The 19,528-nt window shown below is 43.3% G+C and overlaps 1 non-coding gene across 1 annotated transcript; it reads left to right on the plus strand.

The window, feature by feature from the left end:
• Positions 1–300: 300 nt before the first annotated feature.
• On the plus strand, positions 301–372 carry TRNAD-GUC. The gene has a single exon. It is a non-coding gene; the product is annotated as a tRNA-Asp (tRNA).
• The last annotated feature ends 19,156 nt before the right edge of the window (positions 373–19,528 follow it).

Raw genomic sequence — 19,528 nt, forward strand, 5'->3', positions numbered from 1 at the left:
GCTCTCTGGGAGTGTGTTTGCTGAGGGGTGCAGAGGTGGGTTGATATTGCTCCCGAAGGGGGAGGAAGAGGAGGAGGAGGAGGAAAAGGAAGGGAGTAGAAGTTAGAGGAAGGGTAAGCCGATGGAAATAAGTGCGGCGGGGAGATCAAACTGAACGCTTCCATTTTAGTTCCATTCAACTTCGATGGAAGTTGCAATAGCAGTAGAAGAATGTCAGGCCTACTAGTGGTTGCAAATGGTAAGGGAGGGGCGGGGTAAAAAGAGATAAGAGGCCTCCCAGAAAGCCAACGTCCGTGCAGTTCCTCGTTAGTATAGTGGTGAGTATCCCCGCCTGTCACGCGGGAGACCGGGGTTCGATTCCCCGACGGGGAGGCACGTGAGTGTTTTTCGTTTTTTTTTTTTCTTCGCTAATAAAACGAAAATGTTCATACAAACATTTCAAAAGCAATTGTGAAAGAAAGAGTCAACGTCAAGATTTATATTTTAAAGCTGTTTTGTTACTGCTTTCCATGTTGGCAACCCAGTACAAATGAGCTCAGTTCTGTCAGTTCAACTAGTATTTATTTAGTGCTCATTATGTACATTTCCAGGCCCTGGAGATCTAAAATGGAAACAAGCCACATTCCCGCCTTAGAAACTTAGAAGGATTACCTCAGTATGCCGTAATGAGAGAATTCTATGATATGAGTGTGCAGTGGCCGCAAGGGGAGTGCAGAGCTGGGACATCCTGGAAGTGAGGAAGGGTTGAAGGACGACTTGCCTAAAAAATGGAACCTCAGAGTTGAAACTGGCAAAATTGGAAAAGGACGCGTGTCAAAGGACCTTAAACCGCTGGACCTTTAATCTTGAATGCATGAATGGGGGACTCATTGAAGAATTTTAAGCAGGGGAGTGACATGGTCAGATTCATGTTATCAAACGAACACTGGTAGTGTTCAGAGAATGGGTATGAGGTATCAAAACCAGAGTCAGGAGAGTTGGGAAACCACTGTTAAAATAGTCCAGGAAGAAGATGCTGGGAGCCTGACATAGGTCATATGTAATATGTAATAAGTACGGATAGAGAGGAAGGAATACGTAAGAGATAAGTGGTTTCACATTAAGAAGGAGCCTAAGATGATTTCTCAGATTCTTGGCTTCAGTGGCTGGATAATCATTAAACAAAGGAAGAGACTACGTGAAGGGGACAGATTTAGGTGGGAAAGCTCTAAGTTTAATTTGGGACAAATGGAGTTTGAGAATGTATGGAAGTCAGAGTGGAGATCTCCTTGAGACACTTGGGTATTTAAGTCAGTAGCTCTGGGGAAGTTTCAGGTAGATATGAGAGTATCACATAATGTGGTGGGTGAAACTATGACAGTGGGTAACCTCAGCCCAAGGACAGTGTGTAAAAAGAGCAGTGAAAACAGGTGGGAAGCTGGGAGAACACCAGAATTTAAGAAAAAAAGGCTAGAGGATGGGAAAAATCCTTTCACAATGTATACGTATACCAAGTCACCACGACGCGCACTTTAAATATCTTAACATTTTATTTGTCAGTTATACTGCAATAAAGCTGAAATTTTATTTAAACGGGGGGTGGGTGGTGCTAGAGTAAGAGGAACTCATGAAATAAACTAGAAAGAGCCAAGCAGCAATGTCAAATACAGCCTAGAGGGCCATTACAATAAGAAGTAAAAGGTCTTCCTTGGATTTGGCAGTGGGATGGAGGTGGGAAGATGGTGGTTTTGTTGACTTTTGTGGTTTAGTTGAAGGTGGGCGCCACAGAACAGTGACTGAGCAATAAAAGAGCAGAGAGGAAATAGGGCAGAGGCTGTTCTCTCAAGACGTGTGGCCAGTGTGAGAAGGGAAGAAAAAAAGAGGAATAGGGAGGAGTATGGTGCTGAGAAAGCATTTTTTATGTTTTTAGGGAGAGGGAAACTAACATGTTTAGAGGTGAAAGGATTTCTAGAGAAGATGAATTGAGCAGTTGGAAAGTGCTGCATCACTCCATTCTGTATCGAAGTGATCTAACAATTAAATCTGATCCCAGCAACAGAAAAAGAGGCTATACATTTGGGTTTCCTTGTGTTGGCCCCTGCAAGCCATAGGAAAACAAAATAAAAACATCCTAAACTATGACATGGAATACCTTACACGTGCATAAATCCTGATTCCATAGGGCCTAAGAATCCATGGCATGATCGATGTTAGCAAACACTTTTTGAGGCCTAAAAGTGTTCCTGGTGTCACCAGATCTAGGGTGACAAATATGATGCAGTAGAATTGATTTAGTAGAAGAATACACAATCAAATTATCTTCCTACTGGAGAAAGGATAGTTTGTTTGTTTTAATAAAAGAACGTCAATATCATCATCTTCCATTATTGATTACCAGTAACCCAGGGAGTTTACACCTCTGTGTTCAAGAAGAGATATCCACAGACAACCACAAATGAATTCCTCAAATTGATTAATAGATGAATCAAAAGATAGATATGCAATAGGAATTGTTTTCTAAGATACCACTGACTCCCAAATATAGAGTGTACAAAATTAACAATTCACAAACAATAGGAGTGTTATTCATATCCAATGGTGGATTGAGTTTTTTAAATGAAGCTTTCCATGCTTCTTTATAATAAGGATAATATCAGGGTGTATATACAAAAGGAGATTTTAATTTTGTAGAAGTATAGTTGATTTACAATGTTGTGTTAATTTCTTCTGTACAGCAAAGTGACTTAGTTTTATATATATATTCTTTTTCATATTCTTTTCCATTATGGTTTGTCACAGGATATTGAATATAGTTCCCTGTGCTATACAGTAGGACTTTGTTGTTTATCCATCCTGTATATATATCCATCCTGTTTATCCATCCTAATCCCAAATTCCCATCAAAAGGAGATTTTATTAAGGATGAGAAAGATGAGTTACATAAAGTTTTATGAAAAGAAATGCACATGTATTTACAGAGCCATATGAGCAGGAGGTATTTCAGCTCTATTGCCCTGCAACTATACCTTGCAAAGTTACTTAATCCCTCTAGGCCTCAGTCCCCTCAGGATAATTGAGATACCTCTGCCTTATGGGGTTGTTGAAAGGATGAAATGAGACCATGTCTGTGAAATGCTCAGCACTGTCCTTGGCCTAGAATGATCCTTTGTTATGTGTTAGCTAGTATCATTATTTCGGCTGGCTTTTATTTTGTCTATTTTGATAATTTTAATACTTATTTTTCCCTTGTTTTGTTAGTGTGAGTTTTTAGGAAGACCTGGGAAATGAGAAGCAAATCACACTGAATTAGACCTCTAAAACCAGTCTGCAACATTAGCAATGATCATATGTTTTGAAATGCATTTACATTCAGGAAATTCAGGGAATTGCAATTGGTGCATTAACGCTTTCCTTAAAAGGGTATAAAGACTTCTCATTTCTTTTCCCCCTTACTTCACATAGACCTTTCCCTTCTTTAAATAGTCAGTACAGTTTGCAGATATTAAGTGTGTTCTACTACACTGTGCTACCTAGAATAGAGTGAGGGGAGTTTCTGTCCTACCTGCTGGATAATTTACACTCTGTTATAAGCTATGCCAATGACCTAAGATAGCATGATGTTGAGATGAAGGCCAAGGCCCAAGGAGAACTATAAATGAATTTCTAGAGGGACAGGTTCTTTACCTTTAGGGAAGGTCAAGAATAACAACATGGATGGTGTAGCATTTGAGATGAGGCTTGAAGGACAGGTAGGATTTTAATAGGAAAAGCGGTAAGGGCTGTAGGATTGAGCATGGGGAATGGGAGGTGGGCAGCTTTCCAGGTAGAAATAGTAGCAAGAATCAAGGCATGGCCCTCGCGCCTCAACTACTGAAGCCCACGCACCTACAGCTCATGCTCCGCAACAAGAGGAGACACGGCAATGAGAAGCCTGCGCACTGCAACGAAGAGTAGCCCCCGCTCGCCGCAACTAGAGAAAGCCCGCATGCAACAACAACGAAGACCCGATGCAGCCAAAAATTAATTAATTAATTGATTGATTTAAAAAAAAAAAGAATCAAGGCATGGGGCAAAAAACAGAGATGTGTTTGGGAAAGAACAATTCTGGGGGTAGAGAATCTAAAAGTTAATCCAATGCCTCACACACTCCTTAACAATTTGCCTTTCTCCTTTCCTCTCCAGGTAATACATCTGACATGGTAGAGACCATTAGCTGTTCCCCAATAGATATATTTCTTTTCATTTTTAGTAGTAAAACCTTCAATGTTTAGCTGGATACGTGGCCTCCCAGAAGACTACATTTCCCAGCCTTCTTTGAAGTTATGGCCATGTAACTAAGTTCTGGCCAATGGAAGGTAAGCAGAATTGTCAATTGTGACTTTTAGGAAGTGTCCTTAACAGGGATATCTTTAATAAACGCTTTGCCTATTCTGCTATCTGGAATGCAGACTTGACGGCTAAAGCTCTAACTATCACATTGTATCATGAGGTTGGAACCATTGCGAGGATGGGAGAGCAGCAGCGTAGAATGAGCTATGGGTTGGAAGTAGCCAGGTCTCTGGTGGTCGTGGAAGGCCCCTGTGGACTGGATTTCTTTTCCTTAGGAGAGAAATAACCTCCACTTGGTTTAAGACAGTTATTTTGGGTTTTCTATCATCTCCTGGGAACTCAGTCTTTCCCGAGACACCTGGTCTCTGTTGGATGGGTTTATCAGTTTTGCCCCAGATACTTACTTTTGTCCATCCATTTGTCACCACTTTATCGTGGACTATTGCATAAGTTTGAAAAAAGTTATCAGATCGGCTTTCTTCCCTCTGTCTTGTGTTTTCTGCTAGAGCATTCTTTCTAATCACCTCACTACCCTGCTTAAAAGCCTTCAAGGTCCCATCAGTATCTGCACTAGATATTCTCTACCTTTTGGGTAGACGTGGCTGCCTAGGGGTGGTTTAGTGAAGCGTGGCAAGGTGCAGACACCAGAGGTGTGAGAGACCATGAAGAGGTAGAGGCGGCGGATTAGAGTCCCTGGCGGGCCAAAGGACGGTTGGAATCAGGGTCCCTAACTGGAAAGATAAAGGCTTGTGTGTGGTCGGGGAGCCTGACAGAATAAGATGATGGATGACTGCCTATTTTTATATAAAAGGGAGAAGGAGAATATATATAAAGTTTGCTCATACCTATGTAAAATACTCCGGAAGGAATCTCAAAAAACTCATGGCATGGTTTGCCTGTGGGGAGGGGAAGTGAGGTGGCGAAGAAACCGAGGTGAGAGGTAGATATTTCAACCAAGTAACCTGTTAAGCCTTTTGAATTTTGATGTATGTGAACATATTACCTATTCAAAAAAAGTTATTTGTGGATATTTAAAAAAATAATGTCACCAGACCCAAAACCTGCAAGCAGAACCAAAAACAGCCTTCTGTGACTTCTTATTCACGTGAAGCTCCCCGGCTCTGGAGCCCTGCAGTCACCTCCGCCTGCCGCGCTTCAGCCGTGCTGAACGCAACTTGCCCAAGATCTCTGCTCTCTCTTGCTCTCCCTTGAGCTGGAAGCCTCCTCACCCTCCCGTCACCCCACTGCTCCACGGCGGGGCCCTCCCCTGCCTCCTCAGGACTCTTCCTCCCTTCCCTCCAGCCTGGGTCTGGGTGGGAGTCTAGTAGGATCTCTTTCCCTAATGGAACGAGGTATATGTGATGCCCTTCACATCCTCCTTCCAGTGGGTGAGAAAACAGAAGATTTCAGCCACCTCTTTTTATACTTAGCTCCCAAAAGGGTTGAGGCAGCCCTGACTCGTTTCTGCATTTTTCTGTCAAATCTGGTTTTGCTTGTGCAGCCTTGTGCAAGAATTTTAGATTTACATTCTCATCTCCAGTCTGTTCTTCCTGTCAAGAAAAGGTTTGGGCAGCTGGGGAGGCAGAAATGAAAGGAACACAAGACAAAGTTCTTCCGGTTTCGTAAAACACCCGCCCCTCCACCTGCCCCCTCTCCTTGCACCGCCTCTCTCTCTCCCTCCCTCACACGGTTGACAGCAGGCAGGGTCAGGAGAGCCTCATCAGTTACCTGGTCTCCCACCAAGGCCTGTCTTTTTTCTCTGCCTGTGCTCTCAGGAGAGACCAGCCTGAACAAGAGAGATTGTCAAGCTGTCCTGGGTTCGAGCCCAAGAATCACTCTGGTCACGTGACCGTGTCTGGTAACCCACACAGAGTGGTTCCAGCACCAGCAGCTGTCAGCCCCGCCCCCATCCCGGACCTAGGGGATCAGAATCTGCATTCTAACAAGATCCCCAGGTGATTCATGTGTGCATTAAATTAAACCACTGCCTTATAGGCTCAAAGGATACTTTGGAAGTCAGAGGAGATTCAGTTCCAGAGTTAATCAGCCTTGGCAGGACTCCTTCTCTTGGAGTTCACAGCCCTGGACCCTCAAATCAGTACTCCCATGACACCTTAATGTCATCCCCAGCACAGCACCCGGCTGCACTGTGCATAAAACTGTCAGTAAATATAAGTCCCAGATGTATATTTTCTCTCTCAAAGCATGTTTGTAGTATGAATGAACAAATGTGTACATGAATGAATGAGATTTCATATGAGGTTCCAGGCATCCCTGTAGGCAGTGCGTTGCTGTGTTGACTTTGGGGCAGAGAGAAAACTGCCCTCTGAGCACTTCCTTGTCCTCTGATGTCACCAGGCAATATGTTTGCTTGCAACAGGGAATGCGCTTACCACCCTCTTGCTAATGGTATACACTTTAAAAACATTTTTCTTGAAGCAAACTATCCATTCATAAAATTGCACCTAACGTAAGTGTATAACTCTCTGAACTTTATGAATTGAACACACTGGTGCAAGCAGTTGCCAGGTTAGACACAGAACATGACCTCCACCCCACTAGATGCCCCGTCAAATTCCCTTCCAGTCTCTATAAATCTCACTCCCTAGGGGTAACCGCTGCCTGACTTGCAGTAACTTATTACTTCTACCTGTCCTGCTCTTTATATTTCCTTTATATAAATGGAAACGTGCAGGAGGTCCACTCGTGCCTGACTTCTGTAGCTCGTGACGTTTGTGCACCCTCCATATTGTTGTGTGCAGTTCCAGGTTGTGCGTTCTCATTGCTGTGTAGTATGACACGTGTGGACAGACCACAATTTATTTATCCATTCTACTGTGGATGGACATTAGAGTGATTTTCAGTTCTGGGAATAACACTGCTATGGACATTCCAGAACATGTCTTTGGTGAACATATTGTAGCCAGGTTTTGATGTGCTGCTTTGAAGTTTGGACAGCTTTTTTCCAGGAAATTTCCTGTGGGACCCCTGCACCAAGCGAAAAATCAGTCAGTGGGGCAACACAGGATCTCTAGTCATGGACACAAACCCAACAACCCTCCAACTTGTGAAGGTGGATCAGGCAGGGAGGGAAGTTGTTTTCAAGTTATAAGAATAAAATTCTTCGCAAGTACTGGTTTAGCTCATACTTTATTTCCCCCTCGGTCACTTCTGTTTCTTTTCTAGGTATGACTGATTGCAACGTTTAGCTCTACCGGGTTTTTTCCTGACTCAGAGATTCCAGCTCTACTTACAATTTTCCTACAAAGAGGCCAGTGGTATTTCATCAGAACAGGTACTTCCACCTTTTGTTCTAAAGCATGAGTTGGATTTGACAAGTGTCTACAGGGTTGCGTTTTCAAAAGCAAAATTTCGGTCTCACATTGATTGGCTTTGAGCCCAATTTCTCTTGTTTTGCCAACAGAGCCTGTTATTACTACTTGCTGGTGAAATATGTTTTCAGCAAAGATCCCCCCCCCCCCCGCCACAATGGCTTTCCTCCTAAACATTCTTCTCATCTACAAATCTGTGTTTGAGGAACTATTATTCTGTCATTTCTTATAAAAGGCCCCTCTTCCTTAGTATTTGGAGTTGAGCAACTCGTGTAAGAAGCTCACATTTTTGACTTAGTCTTCACCTTCTCCCGCAGACATGTCTCGGTATTTCTCAAGCTGAGGCACATTTTTCCTCTTCCACCTGGTTCCCACCGCCCTTCCAAGCTGCTTCCTCTTGGCTCCCAAGCGCAGCTAACTTCTCCAGCCAGACCCCACTTCCTTTCCCACAGACACACCTCACCGTGCTCAGCTGTACTCATCCAGGTCCCTGCTAGAAGACCCCCCTTCTCTCACCTCTGTTCACCGCCCCCTTTCTCCATGAATATTTTCCTAATGTATTTTCTTTTCCCTTTGGGTCCTTAAATTTTCTCAGTGCAAATTTTACACACACACACACACACACACAAGTCAACCCTCATTGGTCGCAGACTTCGTATTTGTGAGTTTGTCTACTTGCTAAAATTTATTTTCTGCCCCTAAATCAATACTTGCGGTCATCTGTGCACACAAACAGAGCTGTAAAAATTTCGACTTGCACAGCTGAGGTTGAGCTCAGCTTTCTTGTTTCTGCTTCTTATACTGTGAATGCGTGTCATTTTTGTGGTTTATTTAGTCTCACGTTTTTCACATTTTCGTGCTTTTTGTTGGTGATTTCGCTGTTTAAAATATCCTCCAAGCCAATGCTGGAGTGCTGTCTCGTGTTCCTAAGCGCGAGAAGGCTGCGATGTGCCCCATGGGGAACGCACGTGTGTTATAGATGAACTTTGTTCAGGTGTGAGTTCAAGTGCTGTTGGCCGTGAGTTCAATGTTAGTGAATCAACTGTATAGTAAATAAGGTGCCTTTAGACAGAAACACATATGAAACAAGGTTATATATTCACTGGCTGATGAAAATGTTATGATCAGAGGCTCTCAGAACCCTACTGCATTTCCCCTGGGAGCCATGGTTCAGAATTCACTAATCCAGTGTTCAAGGTGACTTTATGAAACATAATTGCTACAAATAAGGAGAATCAATCAACTGTATATACTTCTCCTCCTTCAGTTAGTTTGCATTTGTTTGTTTCAACTTCTCTCCCTCTGTTCCCAGAGGAGTTAGCTGGTAGGCTTCTTCCAAGCCTACCTTAACTGTCTCACAGCACCCAGCTCAGTATGAACAGCGTGGTGGGTCCTCAGTGGATGTGGAAGGAGAAACAGAAGGGAGGGGAGGGGGGAGGAACAAAGGAAGGAGAAGGATGGAAAGAAAAGCCCTAATCAAGGAAGCTGAAGTTATTGCTTCATCTAAGATGCTTTGGGTCCCCAGAATTTCTCAGTCTCTCAGTCCTCAAATGCTTCCTCTTTATTTCTGAGCAGAGTCATTAAACTAGAATAATATAAAATTGGAAATTAAGTGATATTTTGTGATAGATTTGACTTTTATTTCTGTTCTTGAAGGAATCAAACAGAGCAAATCTTCCAGATTCTTTTGAGTTTTTCTATTTTCCTTCTCCTCACCTCCCTGCCCCCCCGCGCCCACCCTCAACCTTGGTCTTCACTTGGAGAGAGAGAACCACAGAACTCCCAAACTTAGGTACTCACAGCGGGCATAACCACAACTTGGCAGCGTCATCAGACACCTTTCGTGGGGACCAAGCAGCATGGATGCCTGCTTGTCCCTGGGAAGTTCATAAACCTATTGGGAAAATGGAGACCATAAAGTGAAACCGCTAAAGATCAGTGTGGGAGACTGAGTAATTAACGGGCATTCAGGTGGACCAGTCTGCAAATGCTGTAGGAATTCAATAGAGAGATCAGTGGGCATCTTCCTGGAAGCAGTGAGGCTTGCATTGAACCATAATGCAGGGGTCTCTAAATTTTTAAATTGCTAACTAATATCAGTAACAATTTGGGGTACACCCTCAATACATGTTTGCTCATGTATAACTTCTCTACATGTGTTAATATAATTAATGACTATCTAAGGCACAAAATACACTGAGGGCAAAGTTCATTGTCAGGGATCGTGAATATAAATATTTATTTTAAATAACCATCTTGATAATATTGATTTGGCATGGGGGGATGGATACCTTCTTGTCAGATCTGGTTTTGATCATCATTGTTTTGTTTTGTTCCTTAAGTCAATGAGCCTACTTCATCTTGGAGTAGGAGAATCTTTAGTTCTGTCATTTTCTTGTGGCTCATTTATGCTACATTCTACCTTCTGCTTTGAGTCTGCAATTTGTGAAACGTGACCTTAGAACTTTGAGGGACCTGAGTGTCCAGAAAAGTCAGGAGTCTGCAGGAGGTTTTAACCAGGGGCAGGGGAGACACTACCCACTGAGAGAAGTTAAAGAAACAGTGGAAGAACAGAATATTGTTGCATATGATTACATCTCGGAAGTCATGCCTATGAAACAGAGCAGAGACATAAATAATATTAGAGATTTAATATTTTCTGCCCACGCCCAAATGATTGCTGTGTGTATGTGTTCGTCCCACTCTGGAAACCCTTTCTGGATGAATGTGTAAAGTTTGGATGGGTAATTGAAAGGCAAAGTACTCCCAATGAGGTTGATGGTTAAGAGGAAAGTCAGACACCAAAGGCAAATTCAGAAAAATAACACACTTCTTGAACCTCCAGATGTATTTCCAAAGGATGGCTCCACTGCATTTTACACGAGATGACTATGTGCCCTGGGACTGTCCGCTCCACCCTGCCTTGGTGATCAGGGCAGGGATTCATTGAGGTTTCCTGTACCCTAGAAGAGGAGAAATTAGCGGCCACTGGAAAGCTATCTTTCCCGCTTTAAGCTAGCATCGTTGAGCCTTGAAAGTGACATACCACCACTTTGCAATGTTCTGTTGGTCTCATAGAAAACCCCTGATACAATAGGAAGGAACTACAGAAAGCCAGAAATACTAGGAGGTGGGGATTATTGCGGGCCTTTCTGGGGGCTGGCTACTACCATGAGGTTGGCATTATTATCACCCTCAGTTTATAGAGGAGGAAACTGAGGCTCTGATAAATAATTTGCTCGAGTCACTCAGTTTGCAACAGGCAGAGCTGGGGTTCAAACCCAGGCAGTGTGACCCCAGAGCACATCCTTTTTTGAGCACTACCCTATACTCTGGCCTCACCACATGCCCTTTTCTAACTTCCTTTCTTTCCCCTACTGCATCAAACCTTGGGAATAAGGTATATTTCCTTTTGCTTAGACCATTTTGAAAGTCATTGTTTCTTCAGGGTGGAGGTTGGAGGGTTTCCAAAGAATGAAATATAATGAAAACATCTGGCCAAAGTCCCTAATGTGCACACATTTATTAATTAATTAAGAAGATGTAACACACAGACCACAAATAACAAGATCATTGGCCCAATTTCAGAGCCTATCATTTACAAAACGTACACAGGCAGAAAGTAGGTTGTGTGTACATTCTGTTAAACTCCTTTTCTTCATGGTTGTTTGGGTCAGATTGTTGTCTCATGTGGCTGGGTGGGCTCAACTGAGCAACATTTTGCTAAAAAAAAGTCTGCAAGATTAGACCTTAGGAAACAAAAGCCGGAAAGAGCAACTACATTTCCTATAAAATGCGGAACCGTGGGATAACAGCTTTGACAACAGTATGACTGGATAGAGGCCAATTCATATATGAGAAGGAATGGGATTATATACGATATATAATGTCACCTGTATAAATGATCACGTGAAAGATAAAGTTTTGTCGTTCTTTTGTTGTGATTTTTTTTAAACAAAATTTGTGCTGCATTACACGTTCCCATCGTAAGCCTGAGGCTGCTGGCCGCCTTCTTGTCATCATGCTGTGCTTGAGAATGACACCAAAATAAAGAGAGCGAGAAAGAAATGAGAGAGTGGGAGTCTACTGGTGACATTGTTAGAACCTCTGGATCACACCCCACCTAAATCCAAGATATACTCTTGGACTTTATGAGCCAATGAATTCCCCTTTTCAGCTTATGCCAGTTGGAGTTTCCTATCATTTGCAACCAAAGGAATACTAACCAACAGATATATTCCACTATATATCTATATGTGCATATCTATTTCATTTTATCAATATGTCTCCCTACTTGACCATAATTCTTTGAGGGCAGTAGATGCTCAATGAGTATCCTGTTGAATGAATTTAGTTGAAGAGTGTTTTGAAGGGGACTGAGCCTAGAGCAGAGACATCTTTTTTTCTTTTAATTGAAGTGCAGTTGATTTACAATGTTTCAGGTGTACAGCAAAGTGATTCAATTATATACATATAACTGAATATATATATTCTTTTTCAGATTCCTTTCATCATAGGCTCTTACAAGATATTGAATATAGTTCTAGAGCAGGGACATCGTTTTTTTAAAATTAATTAATTAATTAATCTATTTTTGGCTACATTGGGTCTTTGTTGCTGCGTGCGGGCTTTCTCTAGTTGGGGCGAGCGGGGGCTACTCTTCACTGCGGTGCGCGGGCTTCTCATTGCGTTGGCTTCTCTTGTTGTGGAGCGCGGGCTTAGTTGCTCCACAGCATGTGGGATCTTCCTGGCCCAGGGCTCTAACCCATGTCCCCTGCATTGGCAGGCGTATTCTTAACCACTGTGCCACCAGGGAAGCCCAAGAGCACGGACATCTTTAAGGAGGATAATGAACTTGGTGCAAGATGTGATCAAGGGGCTCAATCAGGTTGGAGTGGGATTGAAAGGGAAGGGACAGATACCAGATAAGAAATTCTCAAGGCAATGATACAGAGTGGGGTGGAACAATAGTTAGCTTAGGTGCTACCCCATTTGGTGTGTTTGTGTCTGTGTTGTTTTAGTAAGCTTTTTGCTGGCCTAAATTAACATTGAGTTTTACCAGCCTGTCTAAAACACGCATCTCTGCCAGTTTATCGCAAGTGGAAAAATTAATGTTGGAGAATCAGAGGCTCGCTTATGAGCAAACAAGCCTGATGGTCACAAAAAAAGAGCTTTTACTAAACAGACACCTTCAGGTCTTCATAAAGGCAGGGCCAGGAGCTCAGAGGCCTGCAGAACTCAGTTTGCAGTGACAGGCAGCTCCTGGACAATTTAATGGAGCATCAACTACGAGCAAAGGCCCTGAGTGAAATGGAGATTGGGAGGTGAGGTTGCCCTTGCTTTCTCTATCCACCAGCCAAGAAGGAGACCCGTGAAAGGTATGAATAACAACGCCCTCCAACCAGCTCCAGGATCCAGTGGAAAGGAGGAACAAGGCCCCTCTTTCTTCCATCCTATCACCTTAAAAAGGAGCTGAATATAACCTGAGAAAACCATAATTCAAAAAGATACATGTACCACAATGTTCATTGCAGCACTATTTACAATAGCCAGGACATGGAAGCAACCTAAATGTCCATCGACAGATGAATGGATAAAGAAGATGTGGCACATATATACAATGGAATATTACTCAGCCATAAAAAGGAATGAAACTGAGTTACTTGTAATGAGGTGGATGGACCTAGAGTCTGTCATACAGAGTGAAGTAAGTCAGAAAGAGAAAAACATACCGTATGCTAATGCACATATATTGAATCTAAAAAAACAGTACTGATAAACGCAGCGGCAGGGCAGGAATAAAGACGCAGACATAGAGAACGGACTTGAGGACACAGGGGTGGGGGGAGAGGAAGCTGGGACGAAGGGAGAGAGTAGCATTGACATATATACACTACCAAATGTAAAATAGATAGCTAGTGGGAAGCTGCTGCATAGCATAGGGAGATCAGCTCGGTGCTTTGTGACCACCTAGAGGGGTGGGATAGGGAAGGTGGGGGGGAGGCTCAAGAGGGAGGGGATATGGGGATATATGTATACGTATAGCTGATTCACTTTGTTATACAGCAGAAACTAACACACCATTGTAAAGCAATTATACTCCAATAAAGATATTAAAAAAAAAAAAAGGGAGCCGAATCCTATTGAGACTCAACTTCTTCACTTTCAGCCCAACCCTGGGACAGGTCAGCAGGATGGAGAGGCTCTGTCTATTTTGCTTTGGGATTATTGCACTTCTGCTCTCCGACTTTGTCACTGATCTGCAGACTCCCAGCTGTGAGGTCTTTTTGTGACCCATGCATGGATCGGCCATGGGGAAGACCCCACTCTCCAGGATAAGGGATCTACAGCAGAACTGTCCCATGGGAACTTTCTGTGACGATGGAAATGCTCTATGTTTACGCAGTCCATTGTGGCAGCGTCAGCCACGTGTGTCTACTGAGCACCTGAGACGTGATTAGTGCCGTTGAAGAACTGAATTTTTAATTCAGTCTAATTTAATTAGTTAAAATGTAAGCAGTGACTAGAGGCTGCCCCGTTGGATAATTCAGCTCTCTAGTTTCTTTCTCTCTCTCTCTCTCCCTTCTCCTGCTCTCCCTTCTACTTATCTTCCGGCCCATCCGTCTCCCTCTTGCTAAAATAGCTCCTGTGGAATGTGGACTTTCTATTTTTTAAAACCCTTCCAGTCTGGGCCAGTGCCCTAACCCAGTGGATGTACAATGAGTCAGTTGAATGTGACGTCTTTTAGTGAAGCGGAGGATTCTTGATGGTGAATCAAAAACAGAATCCGTAATAAAACAATATGCTGACATTTTAAATTATTAGTATATTACCCAACTCCTTTAAACTGGTTGTTTATCTCTTATTAAGAAGAAACTGTAAGGGCAGAGAACACGTCTGTAAAGAGTTCTGGAGCCAGACTCCCTTGTTCAAGATGACTGTCTCACTTATTAGCTGTAGGCTCTTGGGCAAGTTACCGAATTTCTCAGTACTTCAGTTTCCTCCTCTGTGAAACAGAGAAAACAATACCCTGAGGGTTGTAATGAAGTTTAAATCATTTTTCTGTGTCAAGCAATGAGACAGAGCTTGGCACATAGTAGGTGTTAATCAGTATTTACTAATATTCCCTTTGTTTATCACCCTTCCTTGCCCAGAGCAGGTGTTCAATAGATATTTGCTGAGTGAATGAATGACTGGATTAAGTATGTTGCCACCAGGTGGCAGTAGTGCCTCACTAATAGGGATTGAACCAAAACCCAGGGACTGTGCTTGGAGAGATTCATTGAAACTCCCTCCGGAAGTCCCAGATGCACAGTATGAAGAAAAGAACTGAACTTCTTCTTTCTCCTGCCCCTCCTTTTTCTCTAATCTCTGCTCTCTCTCTACTGTGATGAACCTTTTCTCTTTTTCCTACTGTATTACTCTGCTCGGGCTACCATAACAAAAGACTAGGTAGCTTAAGTGACAGACATCTATTTTCTCATAGTTCTAGAGGATAGAAGTTCAAGATCAAGGTGTCTACAGGGATGGTTTCCAGTAGGGCCTCTCTCTTGGCTTGAAGATGGTCTCTTCTCTGTGCATGCACACAGGGAGAGATCCTTGGTATCTTTCCTCTTCTTATAAAGTCACCAGTCATATTAGATTTGGCCCCCACCTTTATGACCTGATTTAACCTTAATTACCTCCCTAAGGGCCATATCTCCAAATACAGTCAGCATATGAATTTGGGGGGGGACACAGTTCAGTCCATAACATCATGTTTATTTCTAATCTCTATTTTTGTACTTCTTACCAATGTGACTTTTCTTTCTTATTTCCTATCCTCATCCCCATCCCTCAACCTTTGTATGGCTTTTCTAGGACTGGTTGTACAGGTTGTAAACTGAACAACTCTGGGGGGCACCATTCATATCATGCTCAGCATATATTCATATATTATGACTGTGCTGAGACAGATGGCAGTAACATGTCTTGACGAAGGGAAGTCTTTTTCTAATTCACATGAAGTGTTGGCCTCCCTCATTTCCCTCCGTTGTCTTCCTTTCCTCCTCCCCATCACTTTCTTTCTTTGGCTTCTGTCCTTCTTTACTCTCCTCTTCAGGCTGAACCTGCTCCATGTTCATAAAGAGATGATGTAATTCATGACACCATATGTTGGCTCAGTACCTTGGGGGAGCCAGGCTCTGTGTGAGCGCCAGAGGGTGCACCCTATCCTTGCATCTTTAAACGAGTCCTTCCACATCCAAGAGACCGATACCCAATGGAATGAGCCTCCAACATCCTTGGATCATTCATGGTCTACACTTACCTTGGAGCAGACATTAGAACCCAAGCATGGAGGGGGAGAAGGGAGGCATATAGTATTATGATATAAACTAGCATTTACTAAACACCTACTATGTGCTGCACACAGTTCTAGACCCTCTCTATGTATTACATTTAATCACTAAAACCACGCTCTCATTTTGTAGTTGAGAAAACTAAGCTGCAGAGAATGTGGGAGAGACTCCTAATTGTTACCTAATTTTCATTTTCTCTTCCTTTCTTTAAATAATAGAAGCCCATGAATTTTGACCAGGTCCAGGGTTGCCCAAGAACAGTCACATTTCTCAGCCTCCCTTACAGTTTGATGTGGCCATGTGACTAAATTCTGGCCAATTGGATGTGAGTAGAAATGACATTTGTGAGTTTAGGGTTCCATTCTTAAAAGGAAGCTGGTTGCTCTCTGCATCCTCTTTTCTTTGTCCCCAGGCTTGGACGAGGGTGGGGCAGTAGTGAGCCAGCTTTGCCCATGAGAGCAAGGCTGGAAAGAGCATAAACGGAACCTGGTCCCTGGGTGAGTTTATGGGACAAAGCCACATGCCTACCCTAAAGCTACCTTTAGATTATTATTATTTTTTAAAAATTAATTAATTTACTTATTTATGGCTGTGTTGGGTCTTTGTTTCTGTGCGAGGGCTTTCTCTAGTTGTGGCAATCGGGGGTCACTCTTCATCGCGGTGCGCGGGCCTCTGACTATCGCAGCCTCTCTTGTTGTGGAGCACAGGCTCCAGACGCGCAGGCTCAGTAATAGATTATTATGTGAATGAGAAATAACCTTCTTTCTTACTTGAACCAATGTATTTGGGGTGTCTTCATTACAGCAGCTTAGCCTATATTGTAACTAATATGGAGAGGTTAAGTAACATGCCCAAGACCACACAGCTAGTAAATGGCAATAAAAGGATTTAAACTCAGGTAGGATTTGAATCCAGAGCCCAAACTCCTAACCAGTAACTGGACAATAATGTCTTATTCCTGCAAAAGTTCATAATCTCCAGGAAGACAACATCCTATGTTGGGCTTTGAAGGACAGTCAAGTGGGCTCTAAAACACCATTTGTATAACCTCCTCGCGGACTACCTGAAAGCCCCATTATTGTTCTCTTCATTGAGGCGTTAGCAATCTGGTTAAAATGTAAACACAAGGTGGGAGCAGCGGCACCGAAAGCTATTCTCTCCTTTGGACCCCTTTGTACTAGTTAATTCCTCAGACTTTCTGGCCTCTCAGAGTGGAGATAGCGTAAGACATGGGACAGATAAAATTTGGTGGAATGCTGTGAGGGAGGTAGGTAAAATAGAGTATGGGGGAACAGATTACTGGGAAAGAAAACAGAGAGAACCTTTGCCTTGAAGGAAGGTGTGGTAGATAGAATAATGTTCCTCCCACCCCAAAGATGGCAATGTCCTAATCCCCAGACTGTGAATATGTTACTTTACATGACAAAAGGGACTTTGCAGATTAAGGATCTTGAGATGGGGTGACTATCCTGGATTATTTGGACAGACTCAACCTAATCTTAGGGAGCCTTATTGTCACCAGCAGAACGGCGATTCCTTGGTTCTTGTCCTCTCAAAGAGAAAGAATTCAGTAGAGAGATATAGAGCAGTTTTAAGTAGCAAGAGTTTTATTAAGCAGAGCAAAAGTACACTCCTGAGAAAGGATGAGAGCGAGCTGTCTGGAAACCAGAAGTAGCCCTGCAACGGGGTAGAGTTGGGTTTTTTAGAGTGGTGGTCCCTCCCTGTATCCTGCGTCATTTGAGTGACAAGTTGATTGACAGCTTTAGGTTATATAACTTTTCTCCTAGTGCACAGGCGCTCACCCATAAGCATCGAAGTGAAACCCACGGGGATGGGAGGCGTATAACTGCAATGCTAATTTATTACAATTACGGCATAATGAACCCTGGGTCACTTTGAGTCACGTTTTAGGTCTTGATGCGCCTGCACCAACCTGTACTGGCAGTTTTATCTTGCTTGGTGCTGATATGGCTGGAAACCTAGCGGTGGTCCTTGACTACAAGAGGGAGGATCTCTGGGCATGTTCTGATCACCAGTGTCCAGGTGGGGGAGGGAAAGATGACCCCATCCAGGATGGGGCGGGGACCCGCTCATGTCTGACTAGCTACCTAACATTATAAAGGAAAGAGGAAAGCAAAAGAATGAGAGTCAGAGAAGGAAATATGACAAAAGAAGCAGAGGTCAAGAGAGAGAGGGAGAGAGATTTGAAGATGCTACACTGCTGGCTTTGAAAAGGGAGGAACGGGCTGTGAGGTAAGGATGTGGGCAGTCTCTGGAAGCTGGAAAAGGCAAGGAAATAGATTCTCCCTTAGATCCTCCAGAGGAATAAAGCCCTGCCGACACCTTGATTTTAACCCAGTCAAACCCATTTTGGACTTCTGACCTCCAGCACTGTAAGATAATAAATACCACCAACTTTATGGTTGTGATATTGAGATTTACAAGAAAAATGTATATTTGGTCATTCAGATCAGCAAAATATATTTCTCACATACTTTTGGTCTCCCTCCACAGTTCCTGGCTCACAGCTCCCCAAACCCTAGGAATTTCCCAAGTGTTGCCATAAAGGTGTCTTTTGTTATGTTAATGTATGGCTTTCTACCTGTGGGTGAGCCGGTGAAGCCAATCTTGTGATCAGAGGGTGGGAACTTTCAGTCCCGCCCCACCTCTGGGGGGGGGGGAGAGGCGCTGGAGGGTGCATCAATCACCAATGGCAAATGGTTTAATCAATCACGGCTATGTAATGAAACCTCCATAAAAATCCAAAAGGGTGTGATTCAGAGAGCTTCTGGGTTGGTGAACACGTGGGAGACTGGGGAGGGCAGTGTGCTTGCAGAGGGCATGAGACCTCCACACCCTTTCCCCATGCCTGGCCCCATGCACCTCTTCCATCTAGCTGTTCCTGTGTTATATCTTTTTATAATAAACCTGTGATGTAGTAAGAAAAATGTTTCTCTGAGTTCTGTGAGCCTCTCTAGCAAATTAATCAAATCCAAGAAGGGGGCCGTTGGAATCTCTAATTTGTAGCCGGTGGGTCAGAAGCACAGGTGATAACCTGAGCTTGCCACTGGTATCTGAAGAGGGGTGGTCAGTCTTGTGGGACTGAGCCCTTAACCTGTGGGACCTGATTCTATTTCTGGGTAGATAGTTTCAGAATTGAGTTGAATTGTAGGACACCCAGCAGGTGTCTGGAGAATTGCTTGTTGGTGTGGGAGAATGACCCTCCCTCCGGTATACACACATTGAAATTGGGTCCAGGAACCCAAAAGAGTGGGAATTTGTTAGAACAGCAATAGGAAATACTACAAGGAATGTGATTGTCAGAGTCCCTGCTAGAAACAAGTGGCATACATATAGGGCTTAAGTAACAAAAGTTTAAAGATTATATTTTATGTAGGTATGGGCAGGGTTAAGAGCACAAAAAAGGGATGAGGACGCTTTAAGGGATTAATAATAGCAGGAAGCTGGTACCATCGTGAGGTCTGAAGGACAAGGTGTCACTGGAGACCAGTGAGAGCTAGGGTCACAAAGAGGCCGCCCAACAGGAGC

This window comes from Balaenoptera musculus, chromosome 10 (assembly GCF_009873245.2).
Source record: "Balaenoptera musculus isolate JJ_BM4_2016_0621 chromosome 10, mBalMus1.pri.v3, whole genome shotgun sequence".
Classification (NCBI taxonomy): Eukaryota; Metazoa; Chordata; class Mammalia; order Artiodactyla; family Balaenopteridae; genus Balaenoptera; species Balaenoptera musculus.